The 22104-nt window shown below is 42.6% G+C and overlaps 1 protein-coding gene across 2 annotated transcripts in view; it reads left to right on the top strand.

Annotated features, from left to right (window-relative positions):
* The window catches only part of RAB27A (RAB27A, member RAS oncogene family), a 79777-nt gene that overhangs the window by 4523 nt on the left and 53150 nt on the right, over positions 1–22104 (top strand). The window contains exon 2 of one of the 2 annotated variants that reach the window (XM_059371956.1): positions 13259–13375. The exons of the other annotated variant lie outside the window; for it this stretch is intronic. The gene's annotated coding sequence lies outside the window, so the exon portion shown is untranslated. The remainder of the gene's footprint in view (positions 1–13258; positions 13376–22104) is intronic. 2 annotated transcript variants of the gene reach the window in all.

Here is a 22104-nt window from a genome sequence, read left to right as displayed (position 1 = left end):
GATCTGGTTTCCCTTAAGCTGATTACTTGGGAGCAGACGTGAGCCCGGAGTTGGAGGAAGAGATAAAGGGTTTGTAATTAACTTTATGTCGGGAGGGTGAGAGGCGGAGCAGGGAGCATTGAGCTCCATTGGCCTCCTGTCTGGTCGTGCCGCAGAGAAGGCACACCACATTCTCTGTTCTGTATGAGTGAGGTCTACTAACACTCACCTTTTATTTACTGTTAACTCAAATTTGATGCCTCGCTTAAGAGGAAAGTTGAGAGTCATTTTTCCATTTGTTTATTTGTTTATGGCCTCTGTATATGTTACTCTTGAGAAGGCCTTCCATTTAGCGCCCCAGCCACTTTAGAACTACCCGTGTGTTTGGAATCAGAGTTTTGATTCTTAAATCGAACTTTTAATGTGGGGTTGGAGGTAGGGTGCTAGATTTAGCAAGTGAAAAAAAATTTGCATTTTGGATAGACAATGAATAACTTCTTACTATAAGTGTGTTCCATAAATACTTGTACTAAGGAACTATTTATTGTTTTTATGAAATGCAAATGTAACTGGTTGTCTTGTATTTAATCTGTCAAATCTAGTCTGATAAACAGTTTATGAGCAGGAAATGAATTGATCATGATAATGTCCAAAGAGTGAGAGACCTATGGCTTATTTTGGTGACCATACATGTGTCTATCTTAAGGACAGAGAGGGGGCATCTTGCTGGTTCAGTCTGTGGAACATACGACCAGTGACCTTGGGGTTATGGGTTTGAGCCCCACATTGGGTGTAGAGATTATTTAAAAAAAAATCTTTAAGGACAGAGAAGATTTATAAGCTCAAGGGGTATAAAAAAAATGGAAGGAAGTGGAGGATTTAGTTTTATTTTAGTTATTTGTAGTTAGGAAACTCATATCCACAGACTTTAAGTCACTTTGTAGGATCACAGAGTTAGTAGAAGAGACAGGACTGGAACTCCAGGCACAGTGGCTGGTCTGTTGCATAATATCTTCCTATAAGATATATCTATATCTATATCTATATCTATATCTATGTCTATATATCTTTTCATGTTGACCCTTAATCACTCTTTTTTAAAAATTCCAATATAGTTAACATACAGTGTTATATTAGTTTCAGGTGTACGATATAGTGATTCAGCAATTACCAGTCTAAATCACTTCTGTTGTCACCATCCTATGATCACTCCCTTATCACACAGTCCTTCCAGTCCCCAGATCCAGTGGCGGGCAAAGCCACTCTCATGAGACATCCTTGACTTTTCTTGGAGAGCCACATGACTGTCAAAAACCACCATTTGGTTGTATTCCCATGACGATGCCAGAAAGCCCATTATTCAATGTGGTTTTATTCCTTTTGAGGTCTTGTTAATAATTTTGTCCCCTTTAAGTTTTGATGCTTTGATTATGGTTGACTTACTGAGAGTAATTTCACAAAAACGAAGTATTGTCTTATTGACAGCCTGCTTGCTTTGTGGCCTACTCCTGTGAAATTCCTCATTGCATTGCTTTGTGGTACATCAATTATGGAAGATCTATGGGAAGGATAAATAAATTACATAGATAGAGGTGACTTGCTCTGTAGAGATGTGTTCTTATAAAACACTGAGTTATTTTATTATCTTAAAATTATTTATACTTATTTAAGAAAGCAACCTTGAAAATGAACATGCTTCCTCTGTCACTAGAATACTGTATTTCAGAGCCTCTAATTTGTTTTTTCATAGATCTGCTGATTAATTCATGTAAAGCCTTACCAGCTGCCAGGTCAAAGCGTAATAATTAAATTGGTTGCCAAGAGACTGAAAAATCTGTTCATTCTTATTGACGGCAGTTCATGTATCCTACCCTGATCCCACCACATGGGTAGCTGGTCAAGTCTTATCTGAGTATGAATGATTACTTATCTTCTATGTATTTGTACCATTAAAAGCAAAGACAGGGTGTCAGTCAACTAACTAAACCTTATGATAAGTTACTTTTATTCTAGTTATACCAACCCTAAGATGAGGAGGAATAAGACATATAGAAATAGGTCATGAATTAAGTTTTCATTTGAGATACCTAAGAATTTTAAAATATAATCTATTGTGGTGGCCAGAATTCCTTTGTTTCTTACAAGGTATGATTGATTTTCATAATGAATCTCACCACTGCAAGGGGGTGACCCCAAGAATGAGTAAAAAGGTCTAGCAGTCCTTAAAAAGAGAAGGTATTATTCTTGTTTGATACTGGAGACCAGATGTGGCCAAAGAAGCTGCTTGGCTATTCCTGACTGGGCTTCTGTTGTCGGGGACAAGGTCAAGTGTCCATTACCCTGTTCTGCTTTGTCACAGAAAGGCATGAAGTGGGTTGTGATGCTTCCTCAGGGAGTGACTCACCTCTGTGTTCTAGAGCTCCTACTTGAATGTGGGGGAGCCAACGTAGCTGGGACTTAGAAGGCTGGGTGTTAGTCTCTAATACTGCTAATAATTAACTATGTGATACTGCACCAGTGGTTCTCAGGGCTGATTTTGACGCTCTCCTCCTGTGGGGACATTTGGCAATATCTGGAGACAGTTTTGGTTGTCAAAACTGAAGAGTTACTACTGGCATTTAGTGGATAGAGACACAGGGCGGCCCCTCATGACAAAAGATTACCCTGCCCAAAAGATGAATGGTGCCAAAGCTGAAAAATTAGACATTAGACAAATCAGTGAATCTCCCTGGCCTAACATTTTTCTGACATTCTCTCTGACATTCTGACAACATTCTCTCTATCTGTGAAGTTCCCTAAGACTGACTCTACCACTGTTGTTTTTTCCACCTCTCACTTACCCTGATTCTAAATGTAGAATAGGGTCCGGGTGTCGACACTGATGGGCAGTGGGGACTGTGAACCCCTGCCCTCAGGGATCACATGGAGGAGATCCTTGTAGGGGTGCCATGTGGACCATCTGAGAGGAATGGACGCTGTGGTGACAGTGTCCACAGGAGGTCTGCCATGTGATGCAGCATAACTGGAAGCCTGCCAGAAACTCAAAGAGAGCACTGTGACTGAAGGCTTGGTCTCTAAATTCCTCAGAGCCCTGTGCTCTCCACACCTATTCATGAGGAGCTTTCAGCTGACCAGGACTGTCAACTTCCCAGGTTTCCGGCCAGCTTCCATACCCTTGTGGCAGGGGTGCCTTGGACATCAGAGTTTCCCAAGGAAATATTAAGATGGACAGTTTCCGGGGCACCTGGGTGGCTCAGAAGGTTAAGCCTCTGCCTTCAGCTTGGGTCTTGATGCTGGGATCGAGCCCTGTATTGGGCTCTCTGCTCGGTGAGAAGCCTGCTTCCCCCTCTCTCTCTGCCTGCCTCTCTGCCTACTTGTGATCTCTCTCTCTGTCAAATAAATAAAATATTTTTTAAAAAAGATGGACAGTTTCCTCACGAACACCTGATTTTCGGCTTAACTAGAGCCTCTCTGAAAGATTTAAAAGTCAACAACAAAAACTCTCTATGCTAAGTCATCAGCTCATTTTGCCACCCAGGGAAGGAAACCTCTCTTGCTGTGCTTCAAGTATTGTGTAATTCAAGTGGTGGTAGGCCCCAGAAGCCAGGTGGCTTAGCCTTTGCTCCACCTCAGAGGTTCAGAGCTGTGCTCCAGGTCACATGGTTAATTGATGACAGAGAAGATTCTAGAAGACAGGTCTGTCTGCTGGTTCTCCACTGTGTTCTTTCCATGTCCCTATGCTCCTATTTCTTGATTGTAACCAGGTGTAACCCGGGCAGGACAAAATTGTGTTGTTTTGTTGTTTAATTTTCAGATGGAACGTTAACAAACCATATCTCTTCCTTGACCCTTCTGAAATATCACAGGAAGTGAAACAAGTATATTATGATTTTAACCTAAATTAAAGCCATCCAGAAATAACTGGGCACTTGCTATGGTGATGTACCAGCTGCCAGTGAAAGGCCACCATTATTTCTTCCCTATATTGCTGCTTTTCTGGTCCCATTCTTACCCCCTCCCCCCGGCCCCTGCTACAGCCCATTCCTCACACAAAACTAGTGATCTTCAAACAGTGTGAATCAGATCACATCCTTCTTCTGCGTTAAATTCCTCTGCCATTTCCCACTGTGGCTGGTATAAGATTCAGATGTTCTGACCTTGTTCTGTAGGGGTCTCCATGATCTGGGCTCTGCTGCCTCTGTGACTTCAGCTCATCCCTGTGCCTCCATCTCCAGGCTCATCTCCTTCCTTTCTGTCTCTTTGAGATGCCAAGCTCATTCCTTCCTCAGAGCCTTTGCACTTGCCCTTAACTCTTCCTCAGTGTGTTTTTCTCTAGATCCTCACCTGGCTGGCCTCTTGGCATCATTCAGATTTAATTTCAAATATCACCTCTTCAAAGAGGTGGGTGATGACTTTCACCCTGATGACTGTGTTAAAAGTAGCCTCTGGACACTCACTATCCTGTTATTGGGTTGTTGTCTTCACCGTACTTACTACTGTTAGAAATTATTTTATCCTTATGTTCACTTATTTATTGTTTCTCTCTTCCTGCTAAAATGTTCTCTCCACAGGGCAGGAACTTTTTCTGTTTTGTGAAGTGCTACATGTTTAACCCCTAGAATCATACCTGGCACATGACAGATGATAATGAATGAATGACAGGGACGCCTGGATGGCTCAGTGGGTTAAGCGTCTGCCTTCGGCTCAGGTCATGATCCCAGTGTCCCGGGATGGAGCCCCATGTCAGGGTCCCTGCTCAGCAGGGAGTCGGCTTCTCCCTCTGCCCCTCACCCTGCTCGTGCTCTCTCTCATGCTTTTTCTCTCTCTAAAATAAATAAATAGAATCTTTAAAAAAATGAATGAATGAATGACAGGGTAAGTAAATGAGCAGTTGGTGATAGAGAAGATTGCTTTATAGATTTAGTGCTATGTAATTCCTGTTTTCTCTTACATGTTGGACTATATTTTTTATTTTTTTATTTTTTATTATTATTTTTTAAGATTTATTTATTTATTTATTCAACAGACAGAGATCACAAGTGGGCAGAGAGGCAGGCAAATAGAGAGTGAGAGGAAAGCAGGCTCCCTGTGGAGCAGAGAGCCCGATGCGGGGCTCGATCCCAGGACCCTGAGATCATGACCTGAGCCGAAGGCAGCGGCTTAACCCACTGAGCCACCCAGGCGCCCAAGGACTATATTTTTTAAACTAAAACCAGAATGCTAGTTTATTGACTGATGAGAAGTGGAACTGCTAGCAGTTTTTCCTTTGAGGACTAATATACTTGCCTCCTGCAGTAAAACTCCATGGGGAGCACATACAAAAGAAGACAGCTACTTGGTGAGCCCAGACTCAGGGCACAGGGACTTAGAAATCAAAAAATTCCGAGAGCTGCGGTGCTGAAAGAGGCCTGAAAGATCACCGTGGTAATGCTTCCTCGCAACTGGCTGCCTGTGAAAATCACACGGGGAGATTTAGTAAAACATACCCACACAAAGCCACACATCTTCCAGTCTCTCCTTTGCAGATTCTAATTTGTTAGTTTGCAGCCACGCCTGGGGAATCCACGTTTTCTTTGAAATGCTGCCAAAATGAGGGATGGCGCACAACCAGGTTCAGAAACCAGTGACTGAGCACCCCCCCCCTTCGTTTTCAGATAAGTAAACTGAGGCTCAGAGAGATTAAGTGCCTCCCTCACTCAGGCTCTCACATAGGGTGAGCAGAGAGATGGCACTCAACTCTCCCAGCCCTCTTTCTACATGGTTCACGGAAAGCGACCACAAAGATTCTCAAGGGCAGAGGCAGCACTGCCTCGGAAATTGCTGGTTTATTACTTTTTTTCTTTGTTTACATAAAACTAACCAGTCTCCTGTCAAACAGGAAATGCATATGGCCTAGTTTTTCTTTTTTACAACAAAGTGTCAGATCAGTTAGATTTAGATTCTGGGGCTGCAGAATGATGATCAGAGGATGGTTCTGGGGCCAGCACCATCAGTACCACCTGGAACTTGTTAGAAATGCATATTCTTACCCAGAAGTACTGACTGAAACTCTGGAGGTAGGGTCCACAGTCTGTATTTTATTTTATGTTATAGATTTTATTTATCAGAGAGAGAGAGAGAGAGAGAGAGCACACGAGCAAGCATAGCAGGGGGAGGAGTTCAGGGAGAAGGAGAAGCAGGCTCCCTGAACAAGGAGCCTGATGTGGGCCTCCATCCCAGGACCTTGGGATCATGACCTGAGCCGAAGGCAGATGCTTAACTGACAGTGCCACCCAGGCACCCCTACACATTCTGTATTTTAAAGCCATCCAGAAGATTCTGATGCACACTCAAGTTTGAGAACCACTGTCCATGGGTCCATTTTGCAATTCAACCATTGGTTAAAGCTGCCGGCCTCGGCCTTTTAGTCTGTGACTCATTAACATCAAGGCCTCAAGTTAAGCTAGGCATCTGCTTTCTTTGATGGCATTTATTCAAAACAGGGCCTCTAGTTATCGGTCTTCATTAGAATGCCATACAAAGGGAAGGAGGGGAAGGAATTAATACTTACTGAGCACCTGCTATGTGTGAGGAGCCCTATGTGAGGCTATTACTTCTCTCATTTAATTCTCGCCACCATCCTGCTAGGTGGGTATTAGTATCCGTATTTTACAGACTTGGGATAGGGAGGCTAGTAGAGGTTAAACATGGTTTTCTATATGGGTCCTTTGACATTTTGCTATCTGTTGTCTCCCTACAATAGCTGCTCTCAGCCCTTCTTATGGATAACCGGGAATCCCCTGGGAAGCTTGTTATGCATGCAGATTCCCTAGCCTCTCTGTCAGAGATCCTAATTCCGAAGCCTGGTTGGAACCCAGGACTCTGGATTCTGCTGCTAGTGGGCATCTGGCCATACTTGGAGAAATCCTATCCTAGCTCCACCCACGGTGGTTAGAGCAGATGCTCCTCAAGGTTTGATGAGGGCCTGTGGTTCTCCCGTGTTTCGTGTGCTCCCAGGCCTTGGGTGGGGATGTTGGCAGAACAAATATGAGCCTAGGAGGAGGAAGCTTGGGGGTACATATAAAGTAGTCTCATATTTCTACTCTCTGCTGCCTCTTAGAGGGTTCCTAGGCCATGTTTTGTCTTTGAGTAACTTGGTCCTTTTTGCTATCTATCCCAAATTGTACAGCTTTTCTTAGAGCAACTTTACCCTTGTGTTGGTGGGATGTACAGTTGTGAGCACTTTCCTCCAGGCTGTAATTAATATCTATCGAATTCTGAGTTGCTTCAGCTTTTGAGGTCAGAAATGGGGTTTCATCTGTTCGATGATAACATACATACTTATTTTTTAGGGATAGAATTGACATATCTTAATGAATGAGATGTCAGTCCATTAGGAGACTATATGATTTGGTTCCATTATGAAGGGAAAAAGTAAGATGCAAATTTAAAAAGAATGCTCTTATTCTGTCTGATGTCCTTCCACGTGAGGTGACATGCTGATTGGTCCATAGGTTTGGAAACAGCTACTGACATACGTACCCCAGGTCTCCCATCGTATAAAAAAGATGCATGTATAGAAAATGGCGAGAACCTCCCAGGCCTTTGCCTAGTGGAGGAGTCAGCAGTGTGGAAATATTAAATAGCTTTAATATGTCTTAGTCCCTGAAATAAAATTGTGTAGGGCAAGGGCAGAAGGAAATCCACAAAAGCACATATTTTGGTCTCCTGAGATCCTCTGCATATAAGGCAAATTCTTTTTGCCAGGAAGAAAATAACCAAGTTACAGGGTAAGTATCTAAGAATAATTTCTGTGGCCACTGCTATTCGAGTTGACAATAACAGTGAGTAACCAGTATAATGGCTCAAGCTACAACCTGAGTGCTTACTGTGTCAGGAAATATGCGCACATTCTCTCATTTCATCCTCAACAGACTTTCAGCAGAGATATCATCCTTCACTTTACAAATGATGAAACAAGCTCAGGAGGATTAGGTAATTTTCTCAGGGCTGGGACTGAGGTTTCCAGGATGCAAGACTGTCAGTGCTAGGGGTGCCTGGGGGGCTTAGTTGGTTAGGCATCTGCCTTGGGCTCAGGTGATGATCCTGGAGTCCCTGGACTGAGCTGCACATCAGGCTCGCTGGTCAGTGGGATCTACTTCTCCCCCTGCCCTCCCTCTCAGATTGTGCTCTGTGCTCTGTCTCTGTCTCTCTCTCAAATAAACACTTAAAATATTAAAAAAACAAAACAAAACAAAAAAAAACAAAGAAAACTGCCAGTGCTAAAACTAGGACAATCCTGGGTAAACTGGGATGGTTGGTTACCCTGAGTTGGTCACCCAACCCACCGACCTACAGCTGATAGTTCAGAAGTAAGCCCAGAGGGTTCTGAGTAGTCAGATGGTTCATATATGGAAACTTGCTGATTTGTCTCACAGAGACTTTCAGAATATTCCTTGATACCCCCTTTCCTCCATTTTACTTGCAGTTCTTTTTTTTTTTTTCTTTTAAGATTTTTATTTATTTATTTGACAGAGAGAAATCACAAGTAGGCAGAGCAGCAGGCAGAGAGAGAGGAGGAAGCAGGCTCCCTCCTGGGCTCCATCCCAGGACTCTGAGATCATGACCTGAGCCTAAGGCAGAGGCCCAACCCACTGAGCCACCCAGGCACCCCTTACAAGCAGTTCTAAAAAGCTTGGTTATTTGGTTTCCAGGTACCTTGTCAATTAGAAACTGAACTTTGGAAGGGGAAGTGGTTATTGTAGAAAGGCACACTGATTACGATGGTCAGGGACGTCTGGCTGAAGGTGGGAGCAAGGAAAATGAAGTATAAACGAGTAAAAGATGAAATCATTACAGGGGCGCCTGGGTGGCTCAGTGGGTTAAGCCGCTGCCTTCGGCTTAGGTCATGATCTCAGGGTCCTGGGATCGAGTCCCGCATCGGGCTCTCTGCTCAGCAGGGAGCCTGCTTCCTTCTCTCTCTCTCTGCCTGCCTCTCAGTGTACTTGTAATTTCTCTCTGTCAAATAAAAAAAAAAAAAAAGATGAAATCATTACAGTAGTCAGGAGACGTTTATCACAGTGGCAAACATATCTTAATAAAAATAGCTGTTACTGAACACTATGTGTTGGACAATATTTTAAGCACTTATAGGAATCACATAATTCAATTCTTCTAAAATGATTCTATTATCCCTGTTCCTCAGATGAGGAAACTGGGGCACAGAGAAGTTAACTAACTTGCTGAAGATCACACAGCCAGTAAGTAGTAAAGCCAAGATTCAAAGTTTCCAGAGCCCAGATCCTCAGCTTCCTGATTCACTGTAGATCCTGGGTGCTGAGGAGGTAGCACAACAACTTAGTGATGTTTATTTTAATGTCCTGAATCATCTAAGAAAAAATAATTAAAGCATGGACATTACATTTTACAGTAGTCCCCCCCTATCCATGGGAATATGTTCCAAAGTCCCCAGTGGATGTCTGAAACCGTGGTTAGTACTAAATCCTATATCTACTATGTTTTTTCCTATACACACATACCTATGATAAAGTTTGATTTATAAATTAGATACAGAAAGAGATTAACAATAACTAATAATAGAACAAATGTAACAATATACTAAATGAAGTTATGTGAATGTGGTGTCTTCCTCTCACTCAAAACATCTTACTGTGCTCTCCTTATCCTTCTTCTTGTGATGATGTGAAATGATAAAATAACTATGTGATATGTTGAAATGACATGATGACCTAGGCTTTGTGATTGTTATGCCCAAGTTTTCGCGTCCAAGAGACCACCAAGGAGCCAACACCAATGCAATCACACGAGGGTTTATTTAACAAGCTGAATCTTGGGCCCAAGTATACCCGACACAGCGGAGCAGGGACTTGGACCCCAAGCTTAGTTAAGGCAGGGATATTTATGGGTTCCTGTTCCTAAAGCAGGGTGGGGATTCCTGTTACTAAAGCAAGGTGGGGGTCTCTGGAACTAAAACAGGGTGGGGCTTCTTAGAACTAAGGTGAAGTAGGGGAAAGTTCAGCCCTTGGGCACAGGGGTCTGAGATGGCTGCCGGAGCTAAGATGGCTGTACTTATGCTAAGGCTAAACCTGAGGTGGGATGGCCTTAATTTTTCTCGGCTTCCACAGTGATGTAGCCTTAGGCAACTATTGACCATCTGATGAATCGTCAGGGATCCTACGCTTCTGGACAGCTACTGACCCCAGGTCTCTGAAGCCCCAGAAACCAAAACCGTGGATGGGGTGGGGGGTGTACTACTGTATTTTGTAGGAACTAATTTTTAAAAAAATTTTATCAAGTTATTCATGGACACAGTGTGACAAAAAGCCATTACTCCCCTCCCCCAGCTCATTTCCTGCTCTGCAGAGACTGCTTTCAAGTCTTGTAATTAGGTGATTCTTGCTGGTAGTTACATCTCTTGTCTCTAAACGACATACTGGATATTTCTACGGTCAATTTTCAGTGTTAAGCATTATTTAAATGCCTATGCCTAGACACTTTACCACGGAAGAAGAGACTTTTAACTCATTTCCTCCACATCTGCCTCTACCACACGTGTGTGCTATTTCTGGCCCCTATCTCAAGTTCTGTGATAGTTTTAGTTAGATCAGTATGTCCTGGGCCTGTTTTTTCTTTACATCTTCCCTCTGGGGCTGGGCGGATTCTCCAGAGAGCATTTGAACCACCTGCCTGTGGAGAATGCCTGTGTTCTGGAAGTTCCCCAGTATGTGTGGGTGGGGGGTGCGGGGGTGCGGAGGTATCTCAGTATTTAGAGGATTGCGATTTAAGCAGACTTCCAGTATTTTTAGCCTTGACTTTACCTTCCCCTCACCTCCAGTAGTGTTTGGGGCTCTGGATGCCTGACGCTTTCTGTAGATTGTGTGATAAATTGCTTTTTGGCTTTCCCTAGTGGCAGGTAAAGAGTCATCTTTCTCAGGTCTGCTCCTTAGTTACCTCTTGTCCATTTAGTTTCTAGCTTCCACATTTTGTTGCTGTTGTTTTCATTCATTCTCTTTGTCCTTTTTCCTAAAGGAAAAACAAAACAAAACAAAACACCTCTTTTTACTGTTACCTTAGTGAGATTTGGGGAGGTAGCTGACCTAAGGTGTGTGTTTGGTACATCATCTTTATCCTAAAGTTGGAAAGACATTTTAGAAAACTTTCAATGTGTAGGGGTCAAAAGAAGTTTGTGTTGCTGGGGCGCCTGGGTGGCTCAGTGGGTTAAGCCTCTGCCTTGGGCTCAAGGTCATGATCTCAGGGTCCTGGGATTGAGGCCCGAGTCTTTTACTTCTATGTACTACTCAAAATGTAGTTCTAGGACTAGGACTACCTGGGTATCACCTGGGCCTCACCCAAACTGATTGAATCAGAATTAGAATTTTATCAAAATCCCTAGGAGCATGCTAAGCATGCTGAAAATTGAGAAGTGCTAATATTTACTCAACTCCTATTGTAGTTAGGATAAGCTAATTTTAATACATTTTAATCTGAGATTTAAAAATTTTGGTATATTCACTTACTAAATTCTCCAAATTCTAAAGGTTGCTGTGAATAATATAGAGGAGTATGTAAGTTTTCACGAATATGCATCTTCTCTCCCTTTACAAACCATGTCTGTCCATCTGAGTCAACATCAGATGTGAACCCCAAATTCCATGTCGTTTGCCATGAGAGATTCCATATTGGTTCTATTCAGGCTTTTTAAGCTGCCCACAATTCTTGAGGCTGGTGATAGGGTTTTACAGATTGGGTAGGTTGAGTTTTCAGTCACCCATCAAACTGCCAAAGTTAGAGGGTGGCTTCCCCTGAAGGCAAAGGATAGATTAATTAGTCTAAGCCCAGCCTCTGTCCCAGTGACAGGTATATGCTCAGCAAGTGATTGTGGGATGAGCGAACCAAAGATACAATTCCTGTCTTCAAAATATTCACCAACCAGCATAACTTGGATGTCACCATGTAGGGTTGACCAGCACTAGGGAAGAGTAAGCACAGAGAAGGGGCATCTAACTTAGCATTACCGGCAGAAGGAGCCAAAGGGCTACATGATTTGATGAGGCTAGCTTGGTGCATTAGGAGCAGCGGCTGTCAGTTTAGAATCACTTGGGGGCTTGTTAAAACAGAGACCCTGTTACCATCCTGACAATTCTGACTCAGTGCACATGGGGCAGGCCCAAGAATGTGCATTTCTAACCACATCCCGGGTGATGCTGATGATACTGATTTCACATTTTGAAAACCACTGGTTTTAGAGAATTATAAAGAGTTCTTGTGGCCGGAGTCAGGGGACAGGGAATGGTGGGTGATACTGAAGGCAGAAGTCTAAAGAGTAGGGATTTCATTAGGGAGCTTGTGGGGGGTCCGGTTTTCCAGAGGAGAGTGGTGCACACCCATTTGCCATTTGGAAAGATCATTCTGGGTGCGGTGTGGAGGATGGATCAGCAGCAGGGCTAGGTTAGAGGCCAGGAAACTAAGTAAGTGGATGATCATAGACATCCAGATGAGAAATAATAAAAGCTTGGAGACAGGTGGGAGGACGAAAGACCCCTAGAACTTGGTGGCCAGATGGAAGTGGGAGGGGAAGAGGGGGAGGAGTCACAGTGGACCATCAGCTCTCCCACTGGCTGGGTGTTGGGATTGTGTCGCTCAAAACCAGGAGGAGAGGGGGTCTGAAGCAGGGTCTGGAAAGAAGAGCAAAGGAGGTAAGTCAAGGGTAGGGCATGTTGAATTTGAAATGCCAGCAAAAAATCTGGGTGGACCTCCCAGTGAGGAGTTTTCTTTCTGGGTCTGGAGGCCAGGAGAGGCCTGGTAAGTCATCTAGCCCTGTCCCTTCTGCCACTTTCATTTGGTCTCCTGTGTTGTTTGATTGAATCAGGCATTGCATTTGTGAAGAAACACAACTGGTATAACCTTTCAGGACCTGAAGAATGCAATGCTTTTAAAGATCCTTTCTCAAGAAAACAAATATTCTACTCTTTTTGATTGGGGGAAAAGAAAGAGTTGGAGTACCAGTCTTATAACACCAAAAGAGGTTAATACAGCTAGCTCCCTTTGGTGTGAGAGGCCAGTGGAATTGGGTTATAGTAAGCTTGAAAGGAGCAAAATCACTTGACTGGTCTTCAGGCCATATGACGAACAGCTGAGACTAATTAACTGGATTGTGGGTTTTTTACAGAGATGCCTGATTTTGAAAGTTGTTGGAGTGGACTGCTTTTCAAAAGAGTCTTTTGAAAAACTTTTATAAGTAGGCAATTCTGGCTTTAACATTTCTTTTTGTATTACATAGACAAAAAGTAACCTTTTTGAAGAGGACATGTGATTGGACGCTAATTGTTGAAGTGTTGGGAGCAACATTTCTAAAGTTTTAGAATAACCACCAACGACTTATACTCCCTCCTTCAAGGTATGGTTTTGTGTTTAAATATGTATATAGGGACACCTAGGCGGCTCAGTGGGTTAAAGCCTCTGCTTTCTGCTCTGATCATGATCTCAGGGTCCTGGGATTGAGCCCCGTGTCGGGCTCTCTGCTCAGCACGGACCCTGTTCCCTTCCTCTCTCTCTGCCTGCCTCTCTGCCTACTTGTGATCTGTCAAGTGAATAAATAAAATCTTAAAAAAAATAGAAAAGAAATATGTACATATACATGGTTTTTTTGTAGAGGTTTCAAATTCTGCCATGCCAGTTTTCATATACTTAGAGTATGTGCAATTTACCATAAAATACCACTGCCTGTGTTAACTTTGTTTTTCTTTTTAAGCCAAAGACTCTAAAACACCTGCTAAATTTCTGGGGGTACATATGGGTACATATGTAATGTACATATGTAAAATGTACATTTACATATGTAAATTTCTGGGTACATATGAATACTGACTGCATCTTTCCTTTCTTAACTGTAATAAGGTAACATAGGTTTTTATTCTCAGATAATATGTTTTCTTATTTAAACTCAATTAGCCAGTGTACAGTACCTCATTAGTTTCTGGTAATATGTTGAATAAGAGAGCTGATCAAGGATGAAATTGCTCTAAGTCTTGTTCATCCTCTGAGGATTTCACAAAAATTCCAGCTTATTGGGATTTTGTTTTTAATATTGTTAACAGCTGTCATAGAGAAAAGTTTTATCTAAGTATGTGTTTTACCATAAGGTATATTTCTTCCATGAATTAAATTTGCCCCCAAAGAATTGTTAATTTTGTTAGGTTTTGAGGTAGTATTGTGGTTATGTAAGGAGAGATCGGGATATTTTAGAGGTGCTTAGTGACAGGACGCAGGAGTGAAGGACCTGGGGGTGGGGTCTCATGAGGTCTCATGTTCATGACACAGTTCTCTCTTCTTCTGGGTCTGTGCGTGTTTGCCAGGACTGCCCTGACAAAGCGCTACAAACAGGGCAGAAGGGTGTTGGCAGGGTGGGTTCCTTCTGAGGACGGTGAGGAAGAATCCGTTCCAAGCCCCTCTCCTTGGCTTGCAGATGGCCGAGTCTCCCTGTGTCTCATCTTCTCGTCTTCCCTCTCTGAGTGTCCTTTTATGAAGAAGGAGTTTGGATGCAGACACTCAGGTCATACAGCTGATTAGTGTCAGTGTCCAGGCAAGTCCCGACTTCCACTCTGGGGTGCTTGGTTTTGTTTTCTTTGCTGCAAGTCCAGGCTTTTCTCCGAGGAGTGAATCCAGAGCCCTGGTGATCAGAAGTAACTATGGGAAAAACCTTAATTAAAAATCGACTTTGTCTGTCTAGATTCTTGGATTATAAATTAAAAAAAAAATTTTTTTTTTAAAGAAAAAGTGTTATGGCAGAAGTGTTTATTCATGACGGTATCGTATCCATAGACCGTCCAGGTTGGAGTTCATACATTCCAAAGGAATGTATCTTGATTGCTTTCTGTGTCTCTTACAACTTTCCCCTTGTCCTTTCCAGACACAGTATTCAGTGACCCAGCAGCCATTAGAAAACAACAACATGATTTTTTTCTTTTTAGTTGCTGCTGCTGCTGCCCACAAGACAGGAACTGTGGCAGCAAATGCTGATGAAACTTTGTGGCGGGGGAGGATGGCACCATAGCAACCGAGACCTGCACCTTTGAGCGGGTCCCGGAACCCAGACTTCTCTTGCCGCTGTTCCAGTTTCCGCCCTCTCTCGAGACCCTCAGCACCCGAGTGCTCAAAGAGGAAATGCCCACCACTTCCCTCTGTTTCTGTTTTCTCCTTTAGGATGAAAGCTTCCTGAGACTCCTTTTCATCTTTGGCTGTCCTTCCTTTCTTCTGCCCTCTGCGCTTGGTGGATTTGTAGCTAGACCTCAGGGCAGAGCATGGTCACTGCTGATGAGTCACATAAAGCCCATTAAAAACAAAGGCGGATTTTTGCAGAAGCCGTAATTCATTTGCACGGTCTTTGCAAGAGGACGTCTTCCTGCTTGCTTCTGTGCTCCTGGGGTTACCGCAGTATGGCTGGGGCCCTGCCCTCTGGCCTGGGTGTGTTTTGTGGGGCCTGGAGGGGAGGGAGGGAGGAAGGGATGAGTGAGATAGATCTGCTCAGGAGAGGAGTTGCATTGCTGATGATTCTCGGGGTGGGGGGAGGAGTGAGGGGATGGGGGGTAGGGGGGTGGGCGGCAGGAGCCACCTTGCTCACACAAAGACACAGACCATCCTTCCAGGAACCCAGACATCAGTTTGTTTGTTTGTTTTCTCCATTTCATATTCCTTTAGGTTTCTCTTCTCCCTGATGTTGTCTGAGCAGGGAACCTTTAGCTATGAATGCTAGATGCGTCACTCTGCAAATATTGAATGGATCCCCTGTTTGCACAAGAAGGAGAAAGTCCAGATGTCTTTAAGCTGCCACCTCTGTGCTTTGGTGACTGTGGACTCTTGTTTTTAAAATCTCCTCCTAGTGTCCTTCTTGGGTCTCTCTTCATTCTCATTGTTCCTCTCAGCTCTCCCATGGCCTCAGGAAATCAATTATGTTCATAACTCGAAAATCCATATTCTTAACACTGATTCTTCTTTGGAACCCTAGTTCTGTGTTCCAAATGCAAGTTAAACGCAACTCCCTGGATGGCCAGCATGTCTAAGGGACATTTAATTGATCATGTCTGGTACACTGTAGCATTGTAGTCTTGTGTCTGGATTTGAATGCTGGCTCTACAGTTGACTGGTTATGCATCCTTGAAGAACTTATTTAACCTTTCTGTGAGTCAGTCTTATTATCTGAAAATTAGAGCCTTTATAGGGTTGTTATGAGGATTAAATAAGTTGGTATTTTATTTATTTCTAAAGATTTATGTATTTGAGAGAAGGAGAGAGAGAGAGAGCGAGAGCACAAGCAGGAGGGACAGAGTGAGAAAGAATCCCAAGCAGACTCCATGCTGAGTGTGGAGCTTGACTTCCATATCATGACCCTAAGATGATGACCTGAGTTGAAACCAAGAGTCAGATGTTTAACCGACTGTGCCATCCAGGCACCCCTAAAAGAGTTGGCATTTTAAAGGACTTAGAAAAGCACTCAGTAAGTGTCAGTTATAATAATCATAATCTCAAGTCATCTTTTCCTGTCTTTGTTAATAATAATAACAACATTAATTCTGTTAACAAAGCAAAGTTCTGGTTATCTTTTTTTTTTAAGATTATTTATTTATTTATTTGACAGAGAGAGATCACAAGTGGATAGCAGGCAGAGAGAGAGAGAGAGAGAGAGAGAGAGAAGCAGGCTCCATGCTGAGCAGAGAGCCCGAAGCGGAACGCGATCCCAGGACCCCGAGATCATGACCTGAGCTGAAGGCAGCGGCTTAACCCACTGAGCCACCCAGGCGCCCAGTTCTGGTTATCTTTAACTTGTATACCAGTCAGTTAAGAAGTCGTACTGATTTTTTCTACCTACTAAAATATGTCTTGAATTATTCCTCTTCTTTCCCACTGTAACCAACCCGAGTCAAATCATCACCTCTCCTATTCCATGCTGACCCTCTGTTGTGTATTCCCAGTCTCCACGGGCTGCCAGAAAGAGCTCTCTCAGGCAGACACTTCGTGTCCCTCTCTTTTATAGAAGTCTGCAGTGGCTTTCCATTGCAGAGGATAACACGGACTTTTTACATTACAGAGGAGTCCTTTTGGGCCTCGGTTGCAGAGTCTCCTCCACCTTTTTAGCCCATCTGGACATATCCTCTCCATGGCCATGCACCTGAGGCCCCCTACGGGCGCCCACACACACCCTTCTCCCGCTTACACCTCTGCAAGTGCCAACATCTTCACTCCCACACTCCCAGGCTGTCACGCAGCACTTGCTCCTCTCTCAAGGCTGGGAGCCTTGTCTGGGTTCTGTACTTCGAATGCCAGACACCCCTTTGCCTAATGCCATCAACAGTTATTTACACCTTTCAGATTAGCCTCAAAGATCATGTTGTTGATAGCTTCTGTTGTCTTTAAAGGACGATGCTGGGGCGCCTGGGTGGCTCAGTGGGTTAAGCCGCTGCCTTCGGCTCAGGTCATGATCTCAGAGTCCTGGGATCGAGTCCCGCATCAGGCTCTCTGCTCGGCAGAGACTCTGCTTCCCTCTCCCTCTCTCTCTCTCTCTGGCTGCCTCTCTGTCTACTTGTGATTTCTCTCTGTCAAATTAATAAATAAAATCTTTAAAAAAAAAATAAAGGACGATGCTTATTTGGCATGTGAAGTCCTTTGTCACATCGCTTGGTGAGCTGGTGATTTTTGTCCATTCACATGTATCGCTTGTCCCTTGGTGTGTGGTTTAGTCCTTGACCCAGATGCACTCTGTGAAGTTTTCCTGGTTTCCCCTGCCAGGCATATCGGATGTCTCCCCTTCCTTCTAACCCCCTCTGCCCCAGCCCTCCCACCCGTCCAGCATTGTGTGCATGTTTGTTACGGTTCTTGTTTCACTATTCATTCCCACAGAGAGTGCTTCTGTTAGACTGTTGCTCTTCCAGAGCTACGTTCTCAGTGTTTCACTTAGTGATGAGTGCAAGGCATGTTCTCGATCCTGGTTCGTTAAATGCATGTTTTAACTCCTGTGCTTACGAGCTGGTGCCTGACTTTAATCATCAGAACCAGGCTCTCCTGGAGTACCTGCGTGGCTCAGTCATTAAGTGTCTGCCTTTGGCTCAGGTCATGATCCCAGGGTCCTGGGATGGAGCCCTGCATCAGGCTCCCTGGAGAGCCTGCTTCTCCCTCTGCCACTCCTTCTGCTTGTGCTGTCTTCCTGTCTCTCTCTTAAAAACAAAAACAAAAGCAAACAAACAAACCCCCCCCAAAAAACCCCATAAGAACAACAACAACAACCAAACAACAAAAAAACAGGCTCTCTCTCCACTGTTCAAGCTCTGCTGCTGTGTCTTTTGATCATTGTCCTAGGCCAGTCTACTTAACAAACTCGATTTGAGATTATTAACACTTTTTGTGTTGGTGTGTGTATGTCATTTTGCATTGAGGGATATTTGGTGTAGGTTTCTTTTTTCTTTTTCTTTTTTTTTTTTTTAAGATTTTATTTATTTATTTGACAGAGAGAGATCACAAGCAGGCAGAGAGGCAGGCAGAGAGAGAGGAGGAAGCAGGTTCCCTGCCGAGCAGAGAGCCCGATGCGGGGCTCGATCCCAGGACCCTGGGATCATGACCTGAGCCGAAGGCAGTGGCTTAACCCACTGAGCCACCAAGGCGCCCCTTGGTGTAGGTTTCTTGAGAAGTACTTCCAAACCTGTCCCAGGCAGTACTACCCTTCCCAACATCATCCTACACTGTAGATTTTTTGTCATTTTGCATTTGTCAGTTGAGCCAAGTTTATTTTCCTCTAAAACAATTTAAATATTCTGCTTAGACTAGCTCAAAAATCTATTTTTAAGTTCTTAATAGTTACTAAAAGTGTTTAAAAGTAATTAAAGGTTTGTGGAAATAAAAAAATAAAAATGTACTTTTTTTTTTTTTTTTTTTTTTTTTTAAGCTGCTGTAAAACTTACTGCAGGCAGGGGCTGTAGGTCCTTTAGAGTTGGATATAGACTCCAATGCTATAAACACCTGTGAGGTTTAATTTGTTTTTCTAAGAACTAAAGATTCTAGAGCCTTGTTACAGAGTTGCTGGCTGATTTCTATTTCTTTTGTAAGTGTCCCTTTTCACTTCTAGAATACAACTTGTCTGACATCCTTGGTCAAATAGATGCATTTAATGGAATTAAATGAAACCGATTTCAGGATAATTGCATAGACCAATGAAAAAAATTGGGAATTTTTTTTTTCCTTAAAGTACATCCTAAATAATTAGAATTTGGAATTTGTAGAGTTTAGAAATGTGGTTTCAATTTCTTTAATTTTAAAATTAAGATGTTGTCACCTTTTATAAAGTAATAAGTTCACACTTTTGCTTGCAGAGGGGAGATGGCAGATTGGGTAGAGCCTAGAGTATAACATTTCATACTCATCTTCAGTCATTTTTCCAAGTATCTGGTGAGGATCTTGATTTTCTTTCTTTCTTTCTTTCTTTTTTCTTTTTTAAACTGTAGCTTCCTGGGTTGCCTATGTTTATGGGCAGTGGGGTCAGATGGGGGGAGTGTGTGCATGGGGGTCTGGATCTTTCAGCCTTTTTTCCCCTCTCCTGGTCTACACCATCGGACTATGGAGTGTTTTCCCCCACAGAATGCTAGCCTTACACCTACTGTTTAGGACTGCAAAGTACTTAGAGACCTTCTGCATCCCAAGTCAGCAAACCTCCTCATCCACTTCTCAGATACCTCCTCTCACCCACCTGACCATATTAGGTTAGGTGTTAATCTCAAGGGATCCTTTCATTATGCCTGCTATAGGTACTCTTGGCATCTTGTGTCAGTGCTCTGAGACCTCCATTAGATGGTTAACTCTGTGAGGACAGGTGCTTTAGCTGTCTTATTTGCATTTTATCACCTTGCACAGTGTGTTGTGGGTACTCACCTATTAAATGAATAAACAAACATATAATCCCTGATTAAGACAGAACCTATGAAAGAACCAGACTTTTCCAGAGCTGTAACACCCCCCCCACACACACACCCGATGCAGCATGGCAAAAATCAGACTTCTTCACCCTGCTTTAAACAAAAGGAAATGCCTATATTTTTCCCTCTGTCTCTGGATTGTTTGTACAAATTAAATCATCATTGTGGCTGGTCAGGTTTGGGTTGAGGTTCTGAACCAAGTTTTGAGGTATGGACTGACTCTTCTGACTGATAATGTTAAATTACAGAATGTGTATAAACAGTACTTTGCATCTTTCCAAATCGCTTATTTTTGAAATCTGTTGCCTCCAATTGCTAGGTGCTGTAATGGGGGAACTTGAGCTCTAGTACTTATAGTCAAGAATAATTTTGAAAAGAAAATTCAAAAGATAGCTTAATGACTTTCTGATATTTCTCTAGGGGGTGGAACACTACTTCAGTTGAAAAACTTGCTATGATAATTCTGCCTCTAAGAGACTGGATCTCAAGTAACCTTTTTTTATTTAGCTCCAAAAAAGAGCAACCTATATAAATGTATTGTGTTATATTTAAAGATTAGTTTTGGGTAATCACCTCAAACACCTGGCACTTATTAGACATTTCATTATTTTTTTATTCATTCAAATATGTATGAATGACTCTCAGAACTATAGCCTTCCCCACTCCAGGAATGACCAGGAAGAAACAGAATGACTTTGAAAGAAAAGTCTTGGGTAGAAAGTATAAATCAAGAATAGATGTTAAGGGGCACCTGGGTGGCTCAGCGGGTTAAGCCTCTGCCTTCAGCTCAGGTCATGATCTCAGGGTCCTGGGATCAAGCCCTGCATCAGGCTCTCTGCTCAGCAGGGAGCCTGCTTCGCCCTCTCTCTGCCTGCCTCTCTACCCACTTGTGATCTCTCTCTCTGTCAAATAAGTAAAATAAATAAATAAATAAATAAAAGAATAGAAGTTAAGAGAATTAGAGAAGAAAAAATGAGACCAGAAAGCTAAAGATCAAAGGCAGAATAAATGTAAAAGCTTGTTAGCTAACACACTGAAGGAGAAAAATGACATAATTTTCTCAAGAGAAGCCAAAGCAAAATTTGACAAAACTGATACCCGTGCATCATACTCATTCTTAGAAAACTAAGAATAGATGGAGAACTTCCTTAACCCCCTCAAAAAATGTCTACCAAAAATCTAAAGCAGATGTTATTCTTGAGGGTGAAATGTTAGAATCAAGACAAGACTGTCTATTAAATTCTTTTGGAGGTCCTAACTGGCACAGTAAGACAAGAATATAAATAAAAAAGTAGAAAGTTTAGAAAAGAAAAAAGCAAAATACAATTATTTTCATCTATATTAACAAATTGTTAGAAAAAGTGTGGCTAAGTAATAGAAGACATATGTATATATTTAAAAGCTGTCCCATAAGTTACAAACATATAAACTATCAGTAAGTCTGAAGATGTACAAAGTCCTTATGAAGAGACTTTATTTATTGACAACACTTTTAAAGTCATTAAAGAAGACCTAAATAAGTGGAGAGAGATAACTGTACTTGCACATGTAGGTTCAAGATCATGAATATGTCAGTCTTCTCAGTTTGATCCATAGATTTTCATGCAGTGACAGCCAAAATCCCCGTATGGTTTTTGAGGAACTTAGATGGAAGTATGGGAGGTTAAGATTGCCCACAATAAGGTCAGGGAGGCTGGTCTTCTCAGATACAAAGTTATATGGATTGTCCCTGACTTAGGATGATTTGACCTAAGAGTTTTTGACTTGGAGGAGTGGAAGCAATATACATTCAGTTGAAACTGCACTGCGAATATTGAATTTTGATCTTTTTCCAGTCTAGCAATATGGTAGGATGCTCCCTTGTGATGCTGGGTAGCCAGAGGGAGCACCAGCTCCCGGTTGGCCACATGATCATAAGGGTAAACAACCCGTACACTTAAAACCATTCTGTACCCAGACAACCTCTCTTTTTCACTTTCAGTACAGTATTCAATCAATTACCTGAGAAATTCAATACTTTATTATAAAATAGGCTTTGTGTTGGATGATTTTCTCCAATTATAGCCTAATACAAGTATTCTGAACACTTTTTTTAAGAGAACCTAGGCTAAGCTTTGAAGTTCAGTAGATTAGGTGTATTAAGTACATTTTTGACTTAAGATATTTTAAT

This window comes from Mustela nigripes, chromosome 13 (assembly GCF_022355385.1).
Source record: "Mustela nigripes isolate SB6536 chromosome 13, MUSNIG.SB6536, whole genome shotgun sequence".
Lineage (NCBI taxonomy): Eukaryota > Metazoa > Chordata > Mammalia > Carnivora > Mustelidae > Mustela > Mustela nigripes.
The sequence above is the reverse complement of the archived record's forward strand: the minus strand, read 5'-3'. Positions and strand labels throughout refer to the sequence as shown.